Source organism: Chrysemys picta, chromosome 8, assembly GCF_011386835.1.
Source record: "Chrysemys picta bellii isolate R12L10 chromosome 8, ASM1138683v2, whole genome shotgun sequence".
NCBI classification, from domain to species: Eukaryota; Metazoa; Chordata; order Testudines; family Emydidae; genus Chrysemys; species Chrysemys picta.
The window spans coordinates 109,250,247-109,271,773 of record NC_088798.1 but is presented as its reverse complement, the minus strand read 5'-3'; positions in this window follow the sequence as shown (position 1 = coordinate 109,271,773).

Sequence of the window (21,527 nt, the reverse complement as noted above, 5' to 3'; positions counted from 1 at the left end):
AGAAAGTCCCCGTGACACTGGGCCCTGTAACTGACCCCTTTGCTGGATCGCTCAGCAAAGAGCCAGACTCTGCTCCCTTTCTAGCCCGAGCTGGGTCCCTCCAGGGCAGCATGGGGAGATCACGCTGCACTTGCCCTGTGAATAGAGGGCGCAGGCTGTCTGTCCCACAGCACAATATTCACTTACATTTCACAGGAAGGAAAAGCAAGGGAAACTCCTTCCCGGAGGCTGGAGCTGGGAGGGTGAGGGGGCAGGGGATGGGAGCAAGACCCCGAGGAGCCGGCGTTTCCGTTCCCCACCGGTAGCAGAAGCAGGGGAGGGGCAGTTTCTCAACCTGCTTGATCAAAAAGACCCTCCTCAGAGAGGAAAACAATCCCCCTTGGCGCTGCGCGGAGCAGAGGTGGGAGACTAAGCCCTTCCTAAATCCCGTCTTCTCCTCAGCTCGTTCGCTGGCCTGTTTGAACAGCCTCCCCCACGGTCAGGGCCCTCGCTCGCACAGGAACCCTTCCACTACCAAGGAGAATAAGAAAGAGGAAATAGTTTGTGCAAAACACTGCAGTTCGGGAGCCCCCCCCCGCCCCCGCCCCCCAGGCTGTGCACAGAGTTAGAGGGAAGGGGCAGCCAGGCTGGGGTTTTGCCACAAACAAAGCTGCACTCAATGTCTTAAGACTCATAAATACGTCCCGAGAGAGAAGCAGGGATTTGGATTTCAGCTTCGATACATAATGTGCTTTTTCAGAGCCACCTTCCAGAAAACCAGCCTTCTTGGCAGGGACAAGACGGCTTCCCACTACATCGCAGAGAGGAGGCAGCTGCCAGTTGCCGAGCTAAACCTCCGTGAAACATCATGAGTTTCCACTTGGATTGGCCAAAGTGGCGTCTCTCCTTCCCTTTCCCAGCCCCACGCTGCAGCTGCTTGCCGCGCCAGGTGAAAAAACCCACCCAAGAACCTTGCTGCTCAGAAAGAACACGAGTGTTGTGGGGAAAAATATGGCTAATGGGAGCTGATGGGCGATGAATTCAGAGAGCTCAGGGCAGCCCCTGCAGTCACCAAGGACAGCAGGCGTCTCATCCTGGTTGGAAGTTCAGGCTGAGCCTCGACAGACAGGCCAGCACCAGGGGTTAACTTGGGTGTCCTGGCCAAATTTCAGCCCAGGTAGTTGCATTCTGCCTCCCTCTGTTTGTCCTGCCCTCGAGAACGGGCCTAAACCCTGCTGTGCATGGCTGCTGGAGCACCGCTGTCCCAGCTCAGGAGAAGGGCACTGGTCCCTCAGCTGGCCGCTGGCTGCAGATGGACAATATTAACACCTCCTCTACGGGGGGCGGGGGAGCAGGGCACTGGCTTCCCTTCGTGGAAGGTCTGTGGGGATCTCACCAATGTGTCCCCCCGGTTCCAGCCTTCCCTCCCCAGGGGAGACCATTGCGGAAGTTTTGATGAAACAGATTCTGGAGCGCTGAGATCACCGTGATCCCTCTCGGTCTGTTCTGCATTCCCAGCAACAGCCTTGTTCTAGCTGGTGGTCTAGCCATGGCTTCCCATTACCATGGTACCTGAGCGCCCCACGCTTTCTAATGCCTTTGGCCTCACAGCACCCCTGGGAGGCAGAGGTCCTGTCGTGGTGCAGATGGGGACCTGAGCCACACAATGGCTAAGTGACTTACCCAAAGTCACAAAGGGAGTCTGTGGCAGAGCCAGGACTCCAAGCCAGGTTACCCAGCTTCTAGGCTAATCACCAAGCCATCCTTCCTATCCCCCTAGGAATGGACAAGGCTCAGGCAACTGTTGTGCACGTGCATGCCAGACTGAATAACCCCGAGTGTCAGATACCTTCTCCCGCTACGCGTATCTGCCAAGCGAGAAGAAAACCAACACGTGACGTCGCCTGGTTTCCCTGCAGTCCTCTGTCTGCCTGCTCCGATCTGTTCTCTCTCACCATAGATTTGGAATGGAAGCTCACTGGGGCAGGGTCTGTCTTTTTGTTCTGTGTTTGTACAGAGCCTAGCGCCGGCGGGGCCTGTCCATGGCTGGGGCTCCCAGAGAGCTACAAGAATACAAATCAGTAACAATGATCACTGACAAAGGCAGCCCGAGAGCCAGTGGCTGGGAGGTGACGATAGATCAGTACAAACTGGAAAGAAGGTGCAGGGAGGGGAACTAGCCACTGGAGCAGCTCACCCAGGGCTGCGGTGACGTCTCCCTCCATTGGCATCTGGAGGGCTCTGTCCAGGAGATGCTCTCGTTCAGCCGCGGGATCCCGAGCAGGCCGGGGGTTCCCTGGTGGAGGCTTTGACTGGATGAGCATGGTTCTCCCTCTGGCCTTCCAATCTGGGACCCCGGCTGAGCCGTTCAGCTCCGTCAGCAGCCGCTGGGTAAACAGCATCCTTCTGGGTGGGGCCGACATTGTTCCCTTGGGGGGCTGATGTCCTGCTCGCATGGACACCTTCCTCTGCTGCACCTTGTGCTGGCCTGCCGGAGGCGCCCTGGGAATCCCCCAAAGGGCAGGCCCAGGTGCGTCAGATCCGGTCCCACCCGGAACCTGGAAGTGGGGACGAGTGTGAACGCGCTCAGTGCAGGGCGGAAACCTGCCCCCAAACACCGCACGGATCCTTAGACTCCAGGCCAGAAGGGACCAGCCTGAGCATCTCGCCCCACCTCCTGCACAGCTCAGGCCGGAGACCCTGCCCCAGGGCTGCCGAACCCTCTGCTTTAGCATCAGTTCAGAAAATGGGACGAAGTTCCAGAGATCTCACATTTGCTTGTCCCTAGTTGCTGCATGGTGAGGGGCCTGGGTGTCCCAGGGGATGGGCTCTTGGCAGGGAATCGAGGATATTCAGCCTCCTGCTTCAGGGCTACGCTAGTCTCCAGCCCTTAGAGACCAGGATGAATCCAATGGAGGGGGCAGATTATCCCACGGCTGCTCCTATGGGGCTCCAGCACCTTCACCTGGTGGTAGCCAGTCTCAGAGCCCGGACACTGGGCTAGCTGGATCTTGGCTCTGCCCTGCCAGGGTAGCACCCTGGGTCAATGAGATACACGTTTAATAATTCAATATTGTGTGTGCAGTTGGAGGCTGTTTGTGTGTGCGCGTGATGGGCTTTAGACGTGGAACAGAGGAAACCAAATGCGGGCGCCTCCCCGCCCAGCCAGAGCGACTTAGCTGTGGTGTCGGTTTGTGGGAGTGAGCCAGCCCGGGAGAGGGAACAAACATCTTGGCCTGAGCTCCTGGGAAGAGAGTTGCTCCTTCCCCCAGTGCCCGGCTGCGTTAGTCATCCAGCAGGCTAGCCAAGCTGAGCAAATGTGCGGCTGCGAGGGGCTGTGTGGGCTTGCTGCTGGCTGACGAAATGGATCGCAGGTTCTCTCGGGGAAGGCGAGTGACATTGACATGGTACAGGCAGCGGCTGGCGGGACTGAGAGGGGAAACCAGCCCACCAATAAAGGGCTGCCTTAGCCAAGCGCTAGAAGGATCCCTCCTGACCCCGGGGGGGCGCGAGAGCAGAAAGCGGGCCCTGGAAGCGACGTGTTTAACTTAGCTATAAATGAATGACACTCACTGCACACCGTCTACCCCTATAATCACGCAGAGGCACACGGCCCATCAACCACTTCCTCTCCAGCCTGCTGTTCCGAGGCGAGTCACCTCCTGCTCCATCCGCCGCACAGTTCACAAACCCTTCGCACAGGGGCTCATAGACTCATAGACTTTAAGGTCAGAAGGGACCATTATGATCATCTAGTCTGACCTCCTGCACAACGCAGGCCACAGAATCTCACACACCCACTCCTGTAACAAACCCCTGACCTGTGTCTGAGTTATTGAAGTCCTCAAATCGTGTTTTAAAGACCTCAAGGTGCAGAGAATCCTCCAGCAAGTGACCCATGCCCCACGCTGCAGAGGAAGGTGAAAACCCCCCAGGGCCTCTGCCAATCTGCCCTGGAAGGAAATTCTTTCCCAACCCCAAATACCGCAATCAGCTAAACCCTGAGCATGTGGGCGAGACTCACCAGCCAGCACCCAGGAAAGAATTCTCTGTAGTAACTCAGATCCCACCCCATCTAACATCCCATCACGGACCATTGGGCAGATTTACCTGCCAATAATCAAAGATCAATTAATTGCCAAAATTAAGCTATTCCATCATATCATCCCCTCCATAAACGTATCAAGCTTAGTCTTGAAGCCAGATATGTCTTTTGCCCCCACTGCTCCCCTTGGAAGGCTGTTCCAGAACTTCACTCCTCTGATGGTTAGAAACCTTCGTCTAATTTCAAGTCTAAACTTCCTAATGTCCAGTTTATATGTCCAGGGGCTGTCTGCGGGGGCTTTAGAGCACACAGGGCAGGGGTCGAGAGGCCCCGGCTGGGAAGGAGCAAGCCCAGCACACCAGGGAGCATGGCTAGGCGGGTGACAAGCCAGGACTGCTGCTGACTGTGCGAAGTGTGCTGGCCTCGAGCTATGGGACTCGTACCGAGCCCATGCCTGTGCCATTCAGCCCGAAGAGGGGCAGGAACGATGCCTGGGTCTGCCCAGGATCGGATCTCACCCAAAACGAACATAAAGCAGCATGGAGCCAACACGAGCCATTGGCGTGACCCACAGAGGAGACCTGGCCCTGGAAAACCGTCACTCCTTCTGGAAAGGCGGCACCTGTATGGAAAAAGGAGGCGGGACTGCTGGGCACTTAGTTTCCAAGCAGGGAGGGGGTAGAGGGAGGCTGTGGGCAGCAAAAGGGGAATTATTTGTTGGGCTTGTTTCCTCTCGCTGCAGAAAGGCTGGGTTCGTGTCCGAGGCAAAGGGAAATGAAACAGAAAAATACCCCCCATGAAGCATCGCCGAGGCTGCTTAGCCAGGCTGCCCGGAGAGCTTGTCTGTCTGTGCGTTTGTCCGGCGCTGACTTGAGCGGGAACCTGAGCAGAATGAAATACGCCAACTGCTTCTGTTCGCCACTGGGGCCGGCGGAGAGCAGCTCCCAGCCCGGCTGTGCCAGGGATGCAGGGCAAGTCAAATCCATCATCTCCGGCCTGGCTCCTGCGGATGGAGGAGCAGTGAATTCAGTCCCGGAAATTGAAGTCTCTTTATCCACCGCAGCAGGAAGGGAAAGCTACCCCTCCCGCAGTGCAGCTCCGCTGGGTCTTAGCTCTGACCTGCGGGGCCTTCGTCTGGCAGGCTGGCTCCAGGACCCAGTCAGTCCACGGCCCCTCCAATGAGCCTGCCAACCAGGGGGCCAATTAGAGGCCACGGCAATGGGGACGAATGTTTTTCTAGGGTCTTTCTGTTCTCTCCCCTCCTTTCCCTGGAATCAGTCCTAAAGGGCACGTAAGTGTCAAGTTACAGCCAGTGACAATCCACAGCCTCTCTTGTCCCAGGGGAAACTTGATCTGGGCCAGTGGCCTGTTTCCTGGCTCCACAGAGGGGATGCCATGTCAGCCGCCGACTGGTGAAGGCAGTGGGAACTGGCAGGGTACAGATTTATCACAGCCTAGCACTGGGCAAAGCGCAGGCCTGGTCACTTCCGCGTGGAGGGAGGACACCATCAATGTCACAGATGAGTTATCACCGTGGGCTGGGGCTGGGGGAGTTGTGGCCAAGTAAAAGCAGCTGGGGGAGGGAGAACACAGAGAAATCCAGGGGTTAGTAGAGGCAGCTGCTCATCTCCTTTATTTTTTTAATGCCCAGGTGTGACGAAGTGTGTGTGTGGGGGGCCCTCTTGGTTTTCCCTTGGTTTTCCAATGGTTTACGTGCAGAGGGGGTGAGACTCAGTTTCCCTGGGTGTTACTGGTTTAACCAGGCGGTGGGAGAGGGAGGTTGTTGTTACAGAGGGCCAGCGACCGGCCTGGAGAATGGACACCCCAACGACGGGTGACCCGAGGACCCAGCTCGGGAGTCACTGCCTGCTCTGGCCAGTGGGAGGACAAAGGGCTGTGGGGAGAGGACCCCGGTGACCTGACCAGCCGGTTCCAGCCAGAGGGGTACAGAGGACGGCTGAGAGGAGAGGAGGCCCAGTCGACCCTGTTTCCCTGGAGAGAAGACAATGGACAGAGGCAGGGCTTGGGGCCGGGGATCTCAGATGCCCAGCTGGGAAGCAGGGGGGCTCTGGGCTGAAGAGGGGGAGCAGGCAGACACCACCTGGATGCAGGGGAGACTGGGATGTGCTGGGCTGAGGGAGGCCAGGCCTGAGGCCCTGAGAGTTTCCTGTGCTGGGTTCAGACGCTCGATAAACCCTCCTGTTTTATGCTGGCTGAGAGTCACTCTGGGCTAGGGAACAGGGGGGGCATCAACCCCTTCGGGGGTGGAGGCCCGGGGGTCCAGAGCGAGTGGACTCCCTGAGGGGGCCCACGACAGAGACAGACGAGCTAAGGCTCCGAGAGGTGCGGCTCCAGGAGGTGGAGAGGCCTGACCCCGAGAGAGAGTGGACCCCGAGAAGGGCTGTCTCACTGAAGGGGGTTCCCCCAGGAACCCTACGGGGCCAAGAGTGGGCACGACCTGGGAGTCCATGACACCAGGAAGAGACTGGAGAGAGGAGGGGGAGGAAGGTCCGGAGCTCTCCCGAGCTAGGGAAACGCAATGGTAAATTCACCCTTTGGAGAAATGAATTCCCAGCGCTGGCGCCGCGCTCCCTCTGGGCTTCACGGCATTGCTGTTCCCTTCTGCAGCCGCTCTGGGGTCCGCTGCTGTTTGCTTGTTAATCTGTCAGAGGAGGCGTCCGGCGGGCTCAGAGCACTGGAAGGCAAACAGCAGCTCCGCAGCTGCCGCAGAGGGAGAAGTTGAGGGGGGGAGGAGGGAGGCTTGTTACGTTCAAAGTGCCGGAGATACGGACCCGTGTTAGCATAACAGTCCTCAGGCCTGGTCTACGCTGACCCGTTAGCTCGACCCAGCTACGTCGCTCAGAGGTGTGAACCCCCCGCCCCCGAGCGCCGGCCTAGCCCTGGTGTAGACAAGGCTAGGTCGCCGGAGGAATTCTTCTGCCAGTCTCGGGGAGGTGGATTAGCTGCCCCGACAGGAGAACCCCTCCCCTTGGCGTGGGTTGTGTCTGCGCTGAAGGGCTGCAGCTGGGCTGCAGGAGCGTTTCAAGTGCAGCCAAGGCCGAAGGCTCCTCTCCCCTTCCCAGAGCCCAGGGGCAGTCAGACTGTGCTGGTGGCACTGCTCCCAGGGATCGGTGTCATGTCATGGGCCCTTCGTTCTAGCATGGGGGATGGACTGGCGGTGGGACCATAACTAACTCCAGCAGGCTGGGAGGGTGGGAAAACTTCCTCCCAGGCCCCTCATCAAACCAGACAGCGTCTTTCTCCTACCGCGTCATCCATCTTCAGCTGCCCAGCCTGGGTACTGTTCCACGAGCTCGCAATCCCCAATTTGTAAGGAAAGAGGGGCCAGGGCTCCAGCCACTGTTTGACTTTCGTAACAGATGCAGCAAGCCCAGAGGTGCCGGGCTCTGAACCGCCAGGCCCAGAGGTGCCGGGTTCTGAACTGCCAGGCCCTGGCAATCCCCCACCTTGACTCCTGCAGCCGCGCTGCTCTCCAGGGTCACAAGAGACTCCCTGGGAGCATTGGCTCACCTGGACTCATCAGTCGGCTCCGGCCACCTTTCCCCTTGCCGAGTGGGTCTCTCCCCATGAGCTGTCATGCCACAAGTGGCCCAGGACTTGGTGTTTGTGGCTAGCTAACCCACCGTATTGACGTCTGGCTGAACTGACATAGCCACCGCGGTCCAGCGTCAGTGCTGGGCCCTGGCGACTGCCCCAAAGTGTCGTCTTGACCGACAAATCCCTCTGTCTTGTACTGCTAAGACACTGCGTGGTCACTGTGCCTCCTCTCCCAGGGGTGCAAACCAGCAATAGCTCCCCTGACGTCACCGGGACTGCAGCTGAGGCAGACCCACTGGGTTCGCTGCCTGGCAGGGCAGCGTCCCGAGCCCCCTCACTTGGAGCATTGGTGTGTGAACTGCAGTCACTCCAGAGTCACTCCACAAAGAGCCACGCCGGCAGTGAATGTGGCCAAAGCAATTCTTTTAAGGCAGTTAAATGAGTAGAGCTGGGTGTGATGAAGTGAGAATTTTCTGTAATATTTATATGACTCCTATGTGTGCCTCAGTTTCCCCTGTATATCTCAAGGCTGCTCAGTGTTGTGGGGGGAGGACAGTTTGCTCTCAGAGAGGCTAAGAGACATAGACAGGCATATCGCCTGCTGTCTGAGCCAGGGTGGGGTGTTGAAAAGGCCGACCCCATATCAATGGGGCATCCAAGAAGACAATGGCAAACCCAGTCATCAGGACACTGACCCCTCGTGCCCCACAGTATTCTTGCCGCCAAGTTAAAGAAGTATGGGCTGGATGAATGGACTGTAAGGTGGATAGAAAGCTGGCTAGATCGTCGGGCTCAGCGGGTAGTGATCAACGGCTCCATGTCTAGTTGGCAGCCGGTTTCAAGCGGAGTGCCCCAAGGGTCGGTCCTGGGGCCGGTTTTGTTTAATATCTTTATTAATGCTCTGGAGGATGGTGTGGACTGCACTCTCAGCAAGTTTGCAGATGACGCTAAACTAGGAGGCGTGGTAGATACACTAGAGGGTAGGGATCGGATACAGAGGGACCTAGACAAATTAGAGGATTGGGCCGAAAAAAACCTGATGAGGTTCAACAAGGACAAGTGCAGAGTCCTGCACTTAGGACGGAAGAATCCCATGCACTGCTACAGACTAGGGACCGAATGGCTAGGAAGCAGTTCTGCAGAAAAGGACCTAGGGGTCACAGTGGACGAGAAGCTGGATATGAGTCAACAGTGTGCTCTTGTTGCCAAGAAGGCTAACGGCATTTTGGGCTGTATAAGTAGGGGCATTGCCAGCAGATCGAGGGACGCGATCGTTCCCCTTTATTCGGCATTGGTGAGGCCTCATCTGGAATACTGTGTCCAGTTTTGGGCCCCACACTACAAGAAGGATGTGGAAAAATTGGAAAGAGTCCAGCGGAGGGCAACAAAAATGATTAGGGGTCTGGAGCACATGACTTATGAGGAGAGGCTGAGGGAACTGGGATTGTTTAGTCTCCAGAAGAGAAGAATGAGGGGGGATTTGATAGCAGCCTTCAACTACCTGAAGGGGGGTTCCAAAGAGGATGGAGCTCGGCTGTTCTCAGTGGTGGCAGATGACAGAACAAGGAGCAATGGTCTCAAGTTGCAGTGGGGGAGGTCCAGGTTGGATATCAGGAAAAACTATTTCACTAGGAGGGTGGTGAAACACTGGAATGCATTACCTAGGGAGGTGGTGGAGTCTCCTTCCTTGGAGGTTTTTAAGGCCCGGCTTGACAAAGCCCTGGCTGGGATGATTTAGCTGGGAATTGGTCCTGCTTTGAGCAGGGGGTTGGACTAGATGACCTCTTGAGGTCCCTTCCAACTCTGATATTCTATGATTCTATGATTCTATGAGGGAGATGGGTCCGCCCCAGCAGGGAAGCTGGGCACAGATCCCAGCTGGAGAACAAAGGCCGGGGACGGGGGATAGGAGCTGGCTGCTGGGAGGAGCCGCGGCTCTCACCTGGGATCTGACCAACCAGGCCCTGACGCTGGGCAAATAATGGATTTTTCAATTTGTTGCCAAATCCAGAAAAATATAATTTCCAGTCTAACCAAAAAACTAATTTTTTGAAACTTTTGGTGAATCAAAAACTCAAAAAAACCCAACCAACCAACCAAAAAAAAAAACCCGTTTGGGGTCAGATGAAACATTTCTTTTGCCTGGAAACTCCTTGTCTTGTGTTGAACATTTATTCACATATAGGTATTTTCCCCAACAAATTTTTTGAAACAAAATGTCACTTTGGACCCCCGACTCAAAATGTTTCAATTTTTCAGATTTTTTTTAATTGCCCGAAAGAATTTGGTGAAACCCACATGAATTCGCGACGTGTCTCTGTGGCACCGAATCGGCGTCTGCACCAGCATCGTGAGACACGTTCCCCTGCTGTGGAAAGGAGAGCCTGTGGAACGAGGGTCCCCCGGGACATGCCCAGAGAGGCTGTGGGTGGTTGTGGTGATGGCAGAAAGTCACTGATGCGAATTGCAGTGAGCCCCGGGGTGTATTTCGGGGAGTGGGACGTTGCTGAACTCAGCAGGGGGTCAGAGTGCTCAGACCCGCGTTAAAAGTGCCAGGCCAGGAGCGGAGCATAACATGATAAAGGGGCTGCTCTACAAAGCAGGACTTAGGAGCAGATAACCCCCCCGCCCCTGCGGATCCTGGCGCTGCTTTCCTTGCCAAGCCCCAGGGGTGGATTTGCTTCCCTGGTGCCTTGGCTTAGCACGGTGTGTGTGTGGGGGGAGAGCGAGTCTCTGACAGATGACACAAAATGACATGGCAGCAAACTGAATCCAAACCCGCCGTGTGCCCCGTCCCTTCCCCAGGGCCAGTGTGCGGGGTTCCTGCCTGTGTGATGCTCCTGACAGCTCTGCCTCCCTGCTGATCCGCCGATCGCCCACCAGGCCCGAAAGACAGATTTGTGCAGAGATTTCTGGGGGTGGCGTTATGGCCGATGGGGACGATCAGCATTTAACTCAGAATTGTCCCTGCCCGTGTTTTAACTCAGCAGAGGCGTAACGCTCCTTTAACAGCTCTGTTCCCCTGCCTGGTGCCGTGTCGAAGTGGGTCTGTGGGTCCAGGACCCTGTAAGGTCAGGTCCCATGAGGGAGAGGGCGGTGAGGTTTCACTCAGGGCTGTGGCCCCTGGCTGGTGAGATGCAGGGACTCCCACAGGAGTTGGGCTCCCCCGGGCCAGCCCGTGGGTCGGTGGCTTTGCCATTCTGCGTCGGCTGGTGCTGCTCCAACCAAAGCAGTAAAACAAAAGGACGGAGAGAGCAGGCGGCTCTGGGGGTGCTCGGGACCAGCTCTCCAAGTACCCCTGAAGGAAGTGGGGATGGGGAAAGCCAGTGCCAGTCCCGTCGGGAACCAAAGCTGAAGTTTCTGTGTGGGAGCTTCTGCCCCCCCTCGGCCCTGGAGACCGCCCTCTCCCTGGGGGCCAGCGGCTGGACAGACCCTCTGGGGAAAGGCTGTTGTATGCTGTGATGGGGATGGGCTAATGGCTGGAGGGGGGACTCTGAGCACATCCTTCCCCTGGGGCAAGGAGAGGGAGCCCAGACCTCTCGCTGGGTGTGATGGGGGTTCAAAGCCGGCGCAGTCTCCTTCAGTGCAGGCCGTAGCCGGAACGAGTCCAGAGAAGCCAGTGCCGGGGTCTCGGCCCCAGTGCAGCGTGAGGCGGATTGGCGGGGTCGGGCTCCCGGCCGTGGTACAGCATGAGTGTGAACGCCCAGTGGGTGAGGGAGCCGATGAGTGTGTCAGGGGACCGGGGGGCGGCTGTCCTTTTCCACACACATTGGCACCGCTCAGCACGCTCTCAAAGGCTCAGGAACTGAGCGAAGGGAAAGTGCAAGAGAAAAGCCTGTGTGAATGTGTGTGAGTGAGCGTGAACGTGCTGGCTCTGTGAGTGTGTATGTGGGGGGGTGAGAGTGAGGTGGGGGGACAGGACAGCATGAGCTGGGAAGGGTGTGTGGCAGGTGTGTGTGCCAAGGTGTGGGTGGTGCTTGTGAACGTGTGTGTCGGGAGGGAGCACAAGCCTGCACTTAGCAAGCGCGGCCTCCGACATCCGTCTCCCTGACGGAGAGTGCTGCTGGTGGCAGAGTTTTAATCAAAGCCAGGACTGCTGCAGAGACGCGGGAAAGGAGGGGAGCCGCCTGGAGGACAGGCACAGGGAAAGAAGGATGGTTTTATTCGGCCTTTGGCAACGTGTGAGGTGGCTCCTTGCAGGTCCCTGGCCATCCAGCTGTCTGGGCAGCAGAAACGCACAGGGCAGCCCCAAAGCAAAAAGACTTTTGGACGAGTGGGGGCTTTGTTTTACTGCAACCCTTGGGAAGATGCCACTGCCTCCCTCCCCTTCCCACAGAGCCCCCTGGGGAGGGAGATCCCTGCAGCCCACCCCAGTCCAGGTGAGAGCGAGCAAAATTCCGATGGCTCCGCAGAGGTGCTTGTATCCATGCCAGGAAGCAATTCATCACAGAGCCAGTCCTGCAGGGGGTGTATGGGGGGTGCAGAGCCTGGGCTCCATTCATCCCATTGTCAGTCCGTAGCCATCCGAGCCCAACAGGAATGATTTGGGCGCTGCAGGGAGAAGAAGGCAGGGAAATAAACCGACCCCCCCCCATAGCTACTTGTAAGATTTCAGATTCAAATCCCCTTCCCCTGCTGGTGCCTGTCCCTGGCAGAGCCCAGCCCAGCTCCGTACAGCCCAGGGACAATGGGCTTTGGCCATGGAGTTGCACCTGGAAGTTTTGATGAGCATGCGGTGATTGCCCAGAACATGGGGCCGGGGCAAAGGTGCAGGGGAGGAGCATCACGGCCCAGCACTTTGGGACCCAAACTGGCTGAGGCCCTGGGGATGGGGCAGTGCCCTGCAGAGCAGTAAATGTAAAGGGCTGCAGAGCCAGGCCCGGCGGGTGGGGGCTGGAACAATGGCTCACGCAGAGAGAGGGAGGGAGAACAGCATTAGCCAGGGTGGGACACTCCCCCAGTGTGTGAGATACTCATCGTGGGACCGAGCAGGGCACTGAGAACTGACAGCGCCCGCAGGCCCACAGACAGCAGCTACTGCAGGCAAAGAGCAAACCCCCTGGGGAAGTGACCCCAAGCTCTCTGCATCCAGCCAGGGCACAGTCCCCTCTTCTGTGCCAACCACAGCCTGCTATCGTGTCCCCAGCTGCAGCCCCCCCCCAAGTCCTAATGGTTTGGAGACCTGCCCTACCCCGTGCAGAGACTGGATCTCAGAGGGGAAGCCTGAGCTTGGGCTGGTGATGTGGGCTCAGCAACTGCTCACGTGGGCTTCCCCCCGTGTAATACCCTAGGGTGTGGTGAGCGACGGTTCGGCACAGCCGTGGGCGATAGGTGCAGTTATTGACGTGGGACAATGTCACCCACTGTGAGGGACACTCCACCGGCCAGGGATGGGGAATGGCCACGTTTTGGATTCTGCCTGGGTCTCCTTCTCTCTCCATTCACCCGTCTCTCATCTCCACAGCCTGTCTCTCTGGCCCACCTGCGGGGGCTTCAACCCAGATGAAGGGGCCACATTTCACACATGGCTTCATAGAATCATAGAACTGGAAGGGGCCGCGAGAGGTCATCTAGTCCAGTCCCCTGCACTCCTGGCAGGACTAAGTATAGATCATCCCTGACAGGTATTTGTGCAACCTGCTCTTAAAAATCTACAAAGAAGGAGATTCCACAACCTCCCTGGGCAATTTATTCCAGTGCTTAACCACCCTGACAGTTAGAAAGTTTTTCCTAATGTCCAACCTAAACCGTCCTTGCTGCAGTTTAAGCCCATTGCTTCTTGTCCTATCCTCAGAGGTTAAGAAGAACAATTCTTCTCCCTCCTCCTTGTAACAACCTTTTATGTACTTGAAAACTGTTATCCTGTCCCCTCTCCGTCTTCTCTTCTCCAGACTAAACAAACCCAGTTTTTTCAATCTTCTCTCACAGGTCATGTTTTCTAGACCTTCAGTCATTTTTGTTGCTCTTCTCTGGACTTTCTCGTTTCTTCAGCTAACCCTGATTCCAGTGTATTTGGCTGGCCAGTGCCCGGGGCTCCCACCTCGCCTGGCGCGTGGGTTTTAAACACCCCCCTAACCACCTGGTCAGGGCCCATCTTCACTGGCTTAATTTAGATGAATTGAACCAAGACTCCTGAGTCACTTCCACCATCCCCAAAGGGGTAAGTCCTCTCCCTCCTCCATCCCCCCTGTGCCCCTCTCACTGCCCCCCACCAAGGTCTTCAACAAGCCAATGCCCCTGCGGCCCCTGGGGGAGATGTGAAATGTTGCCCAGCCTGGCTGTCTCTGCCTTTTGCTGCATGTGTCTCTGGTTAGCACCCTTCAGATGACAAATGTCCCGTCCTCCTGGCATTCCCGTCAGCTGCCCAGAGCTGATTACAACCATCAATCACACTGAAAGGCAGAAGATTCATCACTGATATTTGCCTTCTTTCCTCTTCGTTGCAGGGGACAATACATTTCCTTCTGCCATTTACAATGTGCTTTGGCTTTACCCATAAACCTCCCTGTCTGGAACGGGGTGTGAGGTCACCACCCACTAATGGACTCAGCCTCCAAGTTGAACGCCAAATATCGGGACTGTCCCTATAAAACCGGGAGCTCTGGTCACCCTAATCTTCCAGCAGGGCAGCCAGTCTGGATTTGGCACTATCCAGACACGGAGAACCTGCCATTTCCCTGGGGAGTTTGTTCAATGGTGAACCACCCTCACCCAGTGCTTTATCTGTGCCAGGGCTGAGCCACGGCACCTTGAGGTTTGGCAGTTCAGAGCCCGGCACGTCTGGGCCTGACAGTTCAGAACCCGGCACCTTGAGGTTTGGCAGTTCAGAGCCCGGCACGTCTGGGCTTGGCAGTTCAGAGCCCGGCACCTTGAGGTTTGGCAGTTCAGAGCCCGGCACGTCTGGGCCTGACAGTTCAGAACCCGGCACGTCTGGGCCTGACAGTTCAGAGCCCGGCACCTTGAGGTTTGGCAGTTCAGAGCCCGGCACGTCTGGGCCTGACAGTTCAGAGCCCGGCACGTCTGGGCTTGGCAGTTCAGAGGCCCGGCACCTTGAGGTTTGGCAGTTCAGAGCCCGGCACATCTGGGCCTGACAGTTCAGAGCCCCGGCACGTCTGGGCTTAGCAGTTCAGAGCCCAGCACCTTGAGGTTTGGCAGTTCAGAGCCTGGCACGTCTGGGCCTGACAGTTCAGAGCCCGGCATGTCTGGGCCTGACAGTTCAGAGCCCCGGCACCTTGAGGTTTGGCAGTTCAGAGCCCGGCATGTCTGGGCTTGCTGCATCAGTGGTGAAAGTTACAAATTAAGCCCTGCCCTCACCCTGAAAAATGTCTGCCTCATTTCTGAGCGGAATTTGTCTGGCTTCCGCTTCCAGCCTCTGGTTCTTGTTCCGCCTTTTCCCACTCGATTAAGGAGCCCGTCAGTGCCCAGTAGTTTCTCCCCAGGAAGGTCCTTGTACACGGTAATCAAGTCACCTCTCCAGCTGATAAACTAACCAGCCGGAGCTGTGTACATCACTCACCGTCCAGCATTTTCTCCAGTCCTTGAACAATTTTTGTCTCTTTTCTGCACCCTTTTAAAAATGTGGGCACCAGAGCTGGATGCAGTGTTCCAGGATCCACCCCCACCTCCTACCCACTACTCCCGTTTGTACAGCCCAGGGATGGATGCGATGCCATGTGAACAGAGGACAGCCGTACCAACAGGGCCAGTGCCAATGGGGCTGGTACTGAATCCGTGCTGCTGGGCTGGCACTGTGAGCTGTGCTGCCAGGAGCCGTGCTGCCGATGCCAAGGCCCACAGCTGGGGCCGGCGCCAAGAGCTGCAGTCCTGGGCTCTGTGCTGCGTGGGGGGCTGGTGCAGCCGCCTTGCTCTGACCGTCAGCGTGATCCTTCCAGCCCGGACTCGGCGCTGCAATGCTCGGAGCCGACTGCATGCGTCTGGAGCCGAAACTTTCCAAAACACCATCTGTGGTTCCTCTGGACGACTGCCGGGTCTCTCCATGCTGAGATCTGCCTCTGCTCAGGCTGCCTGGGACTATGAGCCACTACGCTCCTGTCCCTGTGCACAAGCCGAGGGGAGGGACAGGGTCACGCGCTCAGCTTGGCCAGCGGGCAGCCTGGACGGGACCTAGCTACCTGCCCGGCCCGTGCGGAGTCAGGCTGGACTCTCCAGGAACTGCCCAGGCGGGGCAGGCCCAAAGCCCTGCATGTGGCAAGAAGCCGAGAGGTCGGAAGGTGGCGAGGGGCTTTTGTCCTTGAGTCTCTCCCCAGCTGGCCCTGGGGAGGCAAAATCCATTGTTCCCAGGGTTGTGTTTCTTGCACACTTCTGCCCCCTAGTGGCTCGCACTGTGCTCTGCCTCGCACCAGCGCTGGAAGGGGAAGGGCTATTCGAATGAAGCTAGAAGTGTCAGAAATGCAAACCACAGGGCAAACGCCTGGCCAGCGGAGCTTGTGTTTGCTGGGTCCCAGTCCGGAGCCGGAGCTGGAGCCAAGCGATGACCTCGGCTTAGCGCCTGCCTAGCATTCTAAGGAAGAAAGAAATAACTCCTTATCCTTGAAAAAACAACGAGGAGTCCTTGTGGCACCTTAGAGACTAACACATACGCTTTCGTGGGCTAAAACCCACTTCATCAGATGCATGGAGTGGAAAATGCAGTAGGTAGACGGGGAACCACACCAGCTCCCTCCCCACGGGGTCGGCCCAGTGTTCCGTCTAGCTCAGCATCCCGTCATCCCGCCGTGGCTGGGGCCAGGTGCTACAGGACAGGGCAATTATCCAGTGACCAACCTCCGTTGTCCACTCCCGGCTTCTGGCCATCATGATTTTTCAGGCCTAACTCATGATTCTTGACTGCTGGGTGTTGCCGGTCCTGATTTGCAGGTTTATGCCCCGTTGGCACATGATGGGCTGAAAACCACTAATGTATTACCCCCCCACCCTCACCCCCATGGCGCTTTCTTCTGCTGCTATTTATATTTTAACAAAAGGAAACAAAAAGACCTCGAGCCTAATGCCCAGAGGAGGAGCAGTTTCCCATACACGCCATATGTGCCACACAGCCCATGCTAACCATACAGCCCATCTATTCTGTAAGGCCATGCCAGCCATTTATGCCCTACATGCCACATAGCCTATGAATGCCATACAGCCGATGCTGACCATAATGCCATGTGTGCCATATTGCCCATCTGTGCCATACTGCCCATGCCAGCCATCCATGCCATACTCATTTCTTGGCAGAGATAACGTTTCAGAGCTCCCATGCTGCTGAGTTCTGTCATGTGCCCCCAGACTCATCTCCGACCCCCCCAGCAGTGCTGGGCTCATGCTGGGTAGCTCAGTAAAGACCCCTCGAACCGGCCTAACTAACAGTGCTTGTTAAAGGCGCTCCCGTCACTTCTCCCCATCTGTCCGCCTACCCCGTGCCCATCAGCATGGCGTGGGAATGCCTCGCTTGAGGCTCGATTTCTCTCTCCTCCCCCACCCGGGAGCATGACTGACTGGTGTTGTGCCGCTCCTGTCAGCGCTGCTGGTGTTACGGAGCGCAGGCCAGCTGAAGGCCAGGCGCTTGCGCTCTGCTCTGAGCAGCAGAGGTTGGTACTTTTCCTGACCTCCCAGGCCAGGAGCGTGGTCCAGACTCCAGGGCCGGCTTGCTCTGAGCTCCCCACATGAGAACAGAGCGATCAGGGGATGGGGGAGCGGGCCCCGCCGGCACTGTGCTAGCCCAGGCACTGCGCCCTCCTGCTGGCGACACGGAGCGTGGCAGGAAGGTGGGTCGATCGCTACGCACTGAGCAGTGAGCCGGTGGCATTAATGCAGCCGGGCATTTGGCTCTTGTGAGGAAGCCAGGTGGGCAGACGGGCAGACAGTGGCTGGCGCAGATGTTCTGCATTAAGGAGCTCTTCCCCCCTCCCCCTCCCAGCCTGATTAGTATTAAAATTAAAAGCAGCGTTTCCAAATTGGTAGCTGTTCTCCAAGACCTTAATTAATGAATCTTTCTCCCCCCCTCTGCCCCCCCACCCCGGGGCTGTAATCTAATAATCAAAAAACCAAAACCAAGCCCTTGTCTGAGGGATCGGGAGCGGCTCTTCCTGCTTAGGCTGGTAATTAAACACTTCAGTTGCAATTATTTTTGCAATTAGATAAGTCTCTAATTGGTATCATAGGTGGCAGGGTTGGGGTTTTTTGTGCTTGTGCCAGTGAGCTGGGATCAGCATGGCTGCTGCGGGTGTAACCCACGCCCAGGGCTGGCTCCAGGCACCAGCGCAGGAAGCAGGTGCTTGGGGCGGCCGAGGGAAAGGGGCGGCACGTCCGGGTCTTCGGCAGCAGGCGCAATTGAGCTGCCGCCGAAGTGCCACCGATTGGCTTTTTCTTTTTGGTTCGCCGCTTGGGGCAGCCAAAAAGCTGGAGCTGGCCCGGCCCACGCACCTTCTGGGTGTGGGGTTGGCCCATCGAGTGGCACCCAGACCACGTAGAGAGAGTTAAATGAGTCTGTTCGACAGCCTTCGCTAACGGCTAGTTGAGGCTCCTGCACTGAGCTCCAGAGGTCCCGGGTTCGATCCCGCCCGCCAGCAACCTGGCTCTGTCGGTGTTACACGGGCATTTCTGGTTCCAGCCCTTGCTGCTTTGCCCAGAGACATTCGGGGGTCCATTGCACGGGGTCTGGGCTCCTCTGTGCAAGGCCCTTGGGGGTGCAGTACTGTCCTAGGGATCCCTGCAGGACCTCAGTTGCAACCTGGTGCTGTGCCCAGGGATGGGGGGATCCCAGAGGAAGAGTCTCAGGGAGTTTCAGCTCTTCTCTCTCCAGTTCAGTCCTGCTGCGCCGAGTGCCCCTGCAAGGCCTCCGTGCCCTCAGCTCCCACCAAAGTGAGGCGGGACGTACAACTGTGCGTGTGCGTGGGCGACGGCTCCAGCCCCTGGGGTGTAGAGGGCCAGAGCGGGGCTTTCACTACAGACAGCTCCCACTGGGCTGCCTGGCCTGGCCCTATCTCCTCCCCCCATCCTCACACAGCCCGTCTCTCAGCCAGCCCCGAGCTGCCCCGCACCCCAGACGCTACCTGGACAACTTCGGCAGAGAACCCCAAAATAAAGCCCCAGCGTGGGCCCCGGCTCCCAGAGGCTTTTCCATCAGCCGAGCTCGAGCTGTGACCCGGGGACCCCAGCAGGAGTCTGCTTACACCCCACACTTCTCTCCAGGCCGTCGGCCTGGAAGTCACCTAGGAACTGGATTCTTCCCCCTGCTCCAGGCGCCTACCCACTCCTGGTATCTTCCTCGCCCCACTGAGCTCCTTCTGGACCAGCCCCACGGGGTCAGTCACACTGGGACAAGTGGGTAAAAGGACCAAGAGGTCTGCGGTGTAACCACACCAGCTCCCATGTGTTGTAAAGGTAACCCTGGCCCTTCCATCCCCCCGCCCCCACCCGCCCCCCCATTGGCTGTCAGCTTCTTGCTTTTTTTCGATCTAATCTGCACTGTGAGCTCCCTGGGGCATTTGTCTGCAAAGTGGCAGGGCCAGCTCTGGGCTCTGGGCCAGATGACTGCTAGGAAGGAAACCATTCCATAAACAGAGCAAACGCGAAGGACAATTGGGGCTGCTCTGGCCTTTGCCTTCCCAACGTTTTTTTCCCCATGGAAAATTGGGGTTTTGACACAACAAAACTCTTCATAGCAAACGTTGGCTTTGCTGTAGTAACCGCACAGTGCTGGGGCGGCTCAGCTCGGGCTCAGCAGGGCTGATTGATGCCTGTGGACCGTATGCACCCTGCACCGCATCTCGTGTGCCATTTACCCCCGGGCAGCGTGCAGAATGCTCCCAGAGCAGAACAGGCGTGTCCTAGCCGGGCTTTGCCCAGTGCACGCGACGCCGGGCGCCAAGCAGCCGTGCAGGAGAGCTACTTGGGCATTGGTTGATAAAACTTGGTTTGGTCAGAAAGCGCTAATTTGTTGAAACCAAAACTGTTTGTGGGAAAGGGTCATTCTGAAAAATTTGGGGGAAAGGAGTTTTGAAATGGCTGAAGTGAAAAAATTGGGGGTTTCTTTCTTTGCAAATAGCTTTGGGTTTAGACACTGAAGCGACTGACCGTAAAACTAAAAAAAATAAAAAATAAAACAAAACATTTCAAAAGCGGCGAGACAAAATCTTTAGCTTGACCCGAACGGATTTTTTTTTCCATTTACTGGTTCACAGAAATTTCCGAGCTTGTGATTCTTGGGTCCTGATTTAGGACTGGAAGTTTTTTGGCAATCTCAGTCTTGCCCCCAGGACGTGTAAACCGTTCCCCACTCGGAGCGGGAACCCTTTGAAATCCGCCTGGCTAGGGCTGAATTCTGGGCTTGGCCGGTGGCTTAGGGGAGGAGCTTTCAGGGTCACTGATCCTCACAGGGGAGCTGGGGGGGAGCTGGTGCAGCCTGGGGCAGAAGAGAGGCCGCCTGAGGCCTGAAGCGGCTGTCCCCTGGCAGCAGGCAGGTGGCGCTCCCGCACCATCCTCGGGCTTCCCACGGTGCTCCCGAGCTCCCCGCATTCTGCAGGGCCGAGGTGGGAGAGGTTCTGGCTTTTCCTGGACGGGGCGAGCTTGTCCGCAGGGCTGGGAAGAAGTTTTGCAGTGAGTTTCCTTCTCTCTTTGGGACTCCCCGAGGCGTGTGCTGTGGCATTACCCGTTACAGTCTGGCTGGGCCAGCCTTTTAAACCCCGTCCCCCTCCCCACCTTTTGCAGCCCTCCGCCCCCTGCAAGACGTGTCGAGGTCTGCGTTGAGCTGGGAGAAGCGACGTCTCGGTATGAGGAGGAGGCGGAGGAGCCCAGCAGGGCCGGCGGTCGCCTAGGGCACCAGGATTTGGGGGGGAGGCAATTCGGCGGCGGGGGGGTCCTTCCGCGCTCCGGGTCTTTGGCAGCAATTCTGCGGTGGGTCCTTCTCTCGCTCCAGGACCCGCCACCGAAGTGCCCCGAAGACCGGGAGCGTGGAAGGACCCCCCCCGCTGCAGAATTGCCGACGACGACCGGGAGCGCGGAAGGACCCCCGCCTAGGGCGCCAAAAACCCTGGCGCCGCTCCTGGAGCCCAGACGTCCCATCCAGCAGAGCTTTGCCTGGCATCATCGGCGGCTGGCGCCGGCACACGGTTGGCAGGGAGCCAGTGGGGGAAGGACACGAAACCAACCAGTTCTGACCCAGCCATCAGTCACCGCCATTATTCCCTCCGGTTCCGCTTGGAAATGGCCATCAGGCCTCCCTCCGGGAGGAAAATAACCCCGTGTCCCCTTCGACGGCACGTCTGGGCCCTGGGGGAAGGGAGCAGATTTGGGTGGGTCACTGCGGAGGTGAGGGAGCTGTGCCATTGGCTCCGGCTGCCCGCAAGCCCCAGATCTGGCTGAGCTGGGCTGGGCGTGGCACCGGGGCGTGGGGACAATGGGGCGTGTACGGCAGGTTAGCACTCCCCCATCCCCAGCGCCGCCAGGGGCTGACAGGCTCAGGGCTGGCTTCATGCCACCCAGTGATTCCCCACGTGCCCTGCTGGGGTTGCTTTCTAGCCCCTTTGCACCACTGGAGGGGCACCAAGGAGCAGCCCTGTGACGCCCGCTGAAGCTGGAGCTGCTCAGTCTCCCTGAAAATCAGCCTCCTGGGGTCTCCAGCTGGGAATCCCCCAAACTGAGACGCTGCTTCTGGCCCTTTTGGCCGACGCTTTTCCCGAGCCCAAGGTGCTAGTGCTGAGACCAGGAGTCAGAGACGGACGCTCTCCCTTTCTGCTCTGCAGCCGTCTCTCCTTCCGGCAGTGGGCGGCTGCTAGCGAGCTCTGCCTGGCGCACGCTGGGGCCGGAGCGGACAGCAAGGTTTAGGGGCTGCTCTTCTGAACAGCATTTCCCAGCTGTGCTGACACCAAGATGGGTCCGATCCCCGAACGCTCCAGGGGCCCTGGGAGTGAAATGGGGGAGTTGCTGCCGGGGTGGGAGGCAG